The sequence below is a fragment of the Engraulis encrasicolus genome, unplaced genomic scaffold (assembly GCF_034702125.1).
Source record: "Engraulis encrasicolus isolate BLACKSEA-1 unplaced genomic scaffold, IST_EnEncr_1.0 scaffold_935_np1212, whole genome shotgun sequence".
NCBI classification, from domain to species: domain Eukaryota; kingdom Metazoa; phylum Chordata; class Actinopteri; order Clupeiformes; family Engraulidae; genus Engraulis; species Engraulis encrasicolus.
This window is the reverse complement of record NW_026946286.1, coordinates 7389-13752: the sequence shown is the minus strand read 5'-3', so window position 1 is coordinate 13752 and position 6364 is coordinate 7389. Positions and strand designations below refer to the sequence as shown.

The 6364-nt window shown below is 42.6% G+C and overlaps 1 long non-coding RNA gene across 1 annotated transcript; it reads right to left on the bottom strand.

The window, feature by feature from the left end:
- Window positions 1-317: 317 nt before the first annotated feature.
- On the bottom strand, window positions 318-4091 carry LOC134445022 (uncharacterized). Its single transcript, XR_010034159.1, has 5 exons — window positions 3994-4091; window positions 3027-3089; window positions 2352-2446; window positions 522-682; window positions 318-399 (listed from the first exon to the last, which is right to left on the bottom strand). It is a non-coding gene; the product is annotated as an uncharacterized LOC134445022 (long non-coding RNA).
- Window positions 4092-6364: the final 2273 nt, after the last annotated feature.

The window sequence follows — 6364 nt, the reverse complement described above, 5'->3', positions numbered from 1 at the left end:
TGGCAAATAAAGACATTTCTATGTACAGTACACCTGAATCAGATGTATTTGTTATAATGCATTTCTTAACCTCAGTAATGGTTTTTAATGCATATTTAGGTTTTCACATGTATATTTATACATTGTATAGTATAGAAGATCGACTGAAAAGTTTTACAATATCATACACACACACACACACTTGCCCCATACAGAGTTTTTGTGTACAATTTTGGGGAATCGGCTGTGAGGGCGTCGGATCATCTCCTCTTTTGGGGGTACTGGGTACACACTGCTCAACGGTGGGGGCGATGGCTGCCCTCTCACGTGGAAGAAGTGTCAAAGTCTTGCTGTAGTGTAGGTCCGCTTTACTTGTCCTTGCCCACTCTCTCTCACTGTTGCACAGTAGTGTAGTGCTGCCTATTGAAACATGTGGTAGAAATTATGGGAAGCGATGATTTTGTTTATTCTGTTAATAGTGATATTGAACGGGATGTCTTTCACCAGCAACATTCTGAGGTTACTGAGAGGTATGAAATTACCTGCTTAGGATGCCATGGTATGTGAACGGCTTCATTTTTGGCGCAAAATGGTTGATAACGTTGTGGATTATGAGCTGATGTCTGGTGACCTGATGCCATTTTCTTGATGTCCTTCACCTAGCCAGTGTCATTGAGGTCATCAAAGTTTCCGGCCTCCTTGTCTGTAATGACAGGATATACAGTATTAAGAACATGACATATCACTGTCGCTCCGTAGTAGTAGTTTTCTACATCTTGTACAGACAGTGTAAAATAATTGTAATTGTTGGCAAATGAAATCAAACAGGTAATACTCAAGCACTGGCACATAATACAGTCCACTGAAAGCCCCCAACCCCCCCCCCCCCCCCCCCCCCCCCCCCCCCCCTCCCCCCCCCCCTGACATTAATGTTTTGCTCTCCGGCCACAGTGGCGAGTGGTTTTCCCAAGTCACTAACCACTCTGGTTTTCTGCTAGCCACATTTTTGCTCACAGTTCTTTTCATTATCATGCTAAACCAAGAGGGTTAGTGATATGAACACATAATTTCTATATGTACAGTGGCTGTCAAAAGTCTACACACCCCTCTTCAAATGTCAGGTTTTTGTGATGTAAAAAAAAAAGACAGAAAGACAAATAAATTCACAGCTTTTCCCTCCTTCAATCGAAATATTTATCAATGCAATGCAATGCAAAAATGTACACGCCCTTAAATTAATACTTAGTTGCAGCACCTTTGGCCTTCATTACAGTACAGTCTTTTGTGGGTAAGAGTCTCAGCATGGCACACATTATGGCAATATTCGTTCACCCCTCTTTGCAAAGCCCTCCAAATCAGTTAGACTGCGAGTGCAATCTCCCACAGTCAGTCCTCCTCAGATCACCCAACACCCAACACCCAACAAGGCTCCCTTCACTTAAAGTATGGTGTTATTGGGGTGATGTTTTGTGCCAAATATACCCTTTCGAATTATGACCAAAAAGTTCAATCTTGGTGGAGTACATTTTGCAAAAAATACTTCTGTAATCTCCCAAATGCATGTGGGAAGATGTATTATGGTCAGGTGAAACCGAGGTTTAACATTTTGGACATAATTACAAAAGGTAACAACACCTCATTGCCAAGGTAACACCAAGCGTAAAGTGAAGCATGAAGGTGACAGCATCATGCTATGTGATTATCGTTCTTCAGTTGTAACTGGGGCTTAAGTCATGGAATTTAGAACAGTTCCACAGGGGCCATTGTAGTGGCATAAAGGGGGAGGGGATGGGCCAGTGAAGTTAAAGTCCATATGCCTCTGTGAATAGATGTGATTTCAGGTGCTTCTTGAACGTAGCCAGTGTGGGGGCCTGGCGTATGTTGGGAGGTAGACTGTTCCAGAGCGTGGGGGCAGCAACACAAAAAGCTCTGTCACCAACAGTACGGAGTCTGGCTCGGGGGATGATGAGATTGTCCTTTTCAAAAGACCGCAGAGACCTGGACTGGGAGTGGGAGAGTTCAGTCCTGTATGACACGGAACATCTGTTGGGCAATCTGAGGAGGACTATGCAGATGAGATGCATTCGCAATCTGTCAGATTTGGAGTACTTTTTGCAAAGATACGTGTACAAATATTGTCACTTCTATGTTTGCCATGCTGATAGACTCTTACCCAAAAAGACTGAGTGCGGTGATAGAAGCCAAAGGTGCTGCAACAAGGTATTAGTTTAAGGGTGTGCATATTTATGCAACAATGTTAATAGAAGTTTTTTTTATTTTCTATTCTTCCCTTTTAAAGCTTTAAGTTTGTTTTCTGTCATTTTTTACATAACAAAAACCTGGAATTTGAACAGGGGTGTGTAGATGTTTACCTCAATCTAACTGCTTCATCCCGTTTCATCTTCCGTCTCGGATTGATGTTGAGGAGCCTGGTCGGTAGCATACCTGCAAGTGCTTCTTCCACCGCCTGAAAATAAATGCAAGAGGGAATAATATAGACCGATTGGTAAGAGTATGCACCAAGCAGCTGAGCTGTCTGCTCATTTCGAGAGCTGTTAACGATTACATTACGGCCATAGAAAGAAGGCTGGCTGCACTGCTGACAAGTTCATGAATCTTGATGTAACAGTGCACATAATTTTAGCATCAACAGGATGTGACGCAAAAACGTACATCCATTCAACAGGGCAAATATTTGATGATGTTATTACCATCTTATAACAATGACGACTTGGCCTGTATTATAGTTCTCAGAGTCGGCAAGAATGCCCAGCTTCCTGCTTGTTTAGCATGACACAGTAGGTCATGCTCGCATTAATTAGTTAGCCTACTAGCCTACTAAAGGACTTGTATTTATAATCAACATAAATCCACCGCCAACAACTGAACTAGCCTAGTGGTCTATTTACATGTCAAACATGGCCCACACAGCACAGAAACAAAAGAAAAGAGAAGAGAAAACATTGTAAGCTGGTCTTCGCCATTCACACACTTTGACAGTGTTTCCTAAATTGTGGCAGACAAATGTCTTTAGAGCAAATACCTACCTAGGCTCTTAAACAGCACCTTCCTGCATTCTGGCGTCCAACTTCAGGAATGGGTCATCATCTCTGTATGACAGCATGCACAGAATTAGTGGTCAATATACAACATTTTTATAAAAGTAAGAGTATGCACATCCCACCTCGCTGAGGCCAGGTGCAGGACAAAGGCGCGTCTAATAGTGGAAAAGAGTAGAAGTCCGCATCCTGTGGCTCCGCTTTGAAAATGTATTCAGGTCATACAACCATGAAGACCCTGTTGGGGGTCAGCTGCTCTATGTTTCCCACAGCCCATTGGTCCCACAGCTTATTCTTGCTGCTCCATGTTCCCACAGTTATTCCCACAACTATTCAAATATAGGCCATATGTTCCACACCTGTTTATTGTTAACACTACTACATAAGCTTGAGGCAGTTTTGAAAACTATCTCTGAACTACAGGAAGCCACATCTTGAGCAGTCACCTATAGCAGAAATGACAAGATCTGAAACGAACTGACTAATTTGAAAGAAAGGGCCCAGTGCATTTAAAAAGAGAATGCAGACAGCCTATTTCAGGGGACTCAGAAATACTAGGCAGGGCACAGCATAGAGAGAGATCCAGGAGCGGTGGCGTTTAAACGTGACAGAAATCCAAGTTAAAACTTTAGAAAAGTGAGTTATTAAAAAGTCACTGGACTGGGAGGGAGGAGCAGGCGTGTTTTTCTCTGCCTTTCACACTGACAGCGTCGGCGTGCGCGACCAGTCCTGTTCAAAACCCTCCCCACAGCCAAAGCTAGCATGCTACTTTGCCATTCATTTGAAGGAGACACCGCGGAACGGTGCAATTATCTCCAGCACATACATTCATTCTCCAGTCTTGTCTAAATTTAAATGTAGGCTATTCCTATGGCGAACTATTCTCGGTTTATTATTATTATTATTAGAGGGTTGCTAAACACATGTCAGTTGAATATTGACTGAACAAACTAACCTCGGTCTGCGAATGATGATTCTCCTCTTTGGCCTCTCTGAAGTCCAGGCGAAAGTTGGCACAGCATCCTTTATAAGCTTTGTGATAACACAGGTGGTCTTTACAAAACACTGCTTCTCAAAGTGCTCAGAGCAAACCTTGGTCTCAGCGTTGATCTGTAACAGTGACGTGCAGTGAAGGGTATGGTAGGGTAGGCAGTAAATATAGAATATATATCTATTTATATATATATATATATATATATTAACGGTGGGTTCGGTCCTCCCCAGAAAAAAATGTATTTCTTAGATGCAATTTCCTGCATTTTAACCAAATCTGGAGAGTCACTATCAGCTAAAAACTTTTACAAAAGACTAAAAACTTTGAACAAATAGTCCCCTTTCATGCAGATCTGAAATGTAACGTGTGTGTGTGTGTGTGTGTGTGTGTGTGTGTGTGTGTGTGTGTGTGTGTGTGTGTGTGTGTGTGTGTGTGAGAGAGAGAGAGGGGGGCCTTATGCCACAAGGTATGGTTTGAATAGGCAAATAGGCCTATTCACATAAATATGCTGATATGGTCTTTAATGTGCAACAAATTAGTAGGCCTATGTTTCTCTAAATACTGTAAATATAAAGTAGGCTATAAGATGCCATCAGTGCTTAACCACCACAGCTCTAATAACTAAATAAGTAAATAGGCTACACTATTTAGACATTTGGACATTGTCAGTAGACCTAAATCTGAAACAATAAGTGAAAACATAATTTCAATTTCTTGAAAAGGCCAGCTACACTTATTTGTTTTGCCAAATTGCCAAATTAGCTCCAGGACCCATACTTTGTACACCTTTAAGGACCTGTAGGCCTACATTTTACAATAATAATTTAGAAAGCTACAACATTTTGGGGGAAAAGCTTTAACTTTTGGCTTTAGCAGTTGATTTTGTTGCTCTTCTGTTTATTCTGTTGCAAATGCCAGGGCGTTTCACATGGATGGAGGGTGGCACAGTAGTGTAGCCTACTTTTGAAGATAAAATGTCTAGTTCACCAACTGTGAATCACACCATAGCATGTGAGGGGGAAACGATTTACATTTAGCAATAAACCAACCTAGGTAACAGCTCCTGCCTCACTGCCGCGTTTTGTGCTGATAATCAAACACTCACAGACAAGAAGGAAAGTAGGCAAGGGGGCGGGTTGCTTGCAAACATGACCCGTGCATTCAGACAGTATCGAGTAAACCAACGAAACCACTTCTGAGACTCATTCTTGTGCGTGATAGTATTCTCAAACACTTCAGCTACGGTTGTGCAAGGTGTTTCAAATAAAGTCAATTTGTGAGTGCGGAAGCACTCCGAGAAACCATCCCCAGTCAATCGTCCTGTTCCACGTTGATCTCGACTCGCACACCGCGCACTTCAAAAGAACGCAGCTGCACTTGCTAACAGGCTCCACACAACTCACGCATTGCGTAGTCATCATCATAATAAATTAGGGAAATGGAGTCATGTCGTACGCTCAAAAAACAATCTCGCGTCCATAATAACACACACACGGTCTATTCATGTCCACCACCGCACAACCAATCTTCAATGTCAACACCCTGACAAACGGTGACAACAAAAGGCACCACGAAAAAACTTGAGCATGTTCATGTTAAAAGGCTACCCGCAGCATAATAATTAGATGAATCTTACCTTAAAGCAGAATCACAAGTAGGCTGTGTTTTTCATGCAAGCTGCCCGGGGTGGTTGACATGATGAAGACATTTTGTCCCAGTGCAAACTACTTGAAGCTGCTACCCATCTGATGTTGAATATTTCCACAATGCAGCGATTGCAAACGGCTCAGCTGTCTGTCACTTGAACCGTCTTTCTTGCTACTTCTCGGCATTTTTTAAAATAATAAAGACAAAAAGCCAAAGACTGCCATGTTTTCTTTCCGATACGGCTAGAGATTTGAACAAGCCTTGCCTTGCTAGTTGTTGCTATCATAGCTGCCTGTAGGGCAGAAATTGGCTACTAGGCCTACCTGAATTGTAACAATTTTTCATTTTGGGCGCTGTGATTGGCTCACATACTCCCGCCACAGAGTAAAGGCTCTGCTTTTAGTCCCATTGACAAGCTATGTGACAACTTAATACGCACGGCAAACTTCTACATTGACAGCATTGAAGGCAGGGTAGGCAGAGGAAAAGCTGCCTTACCGGGCTGCCTGGCTGGCATTCGAAAGCTCTGCTTTCAGCCTGTCTCTGCTACCAGCCGGGACTGCGCGTTGCCACGGCAACCTGCCCAAGCCTGAGCGCTTTGCTTCGTGCGATTACTTAGGTTTTTGATCGTTGTCCTGTGTATACTGTACTTTAAACAGCTCATAATTTATGCTGAATCAATGTT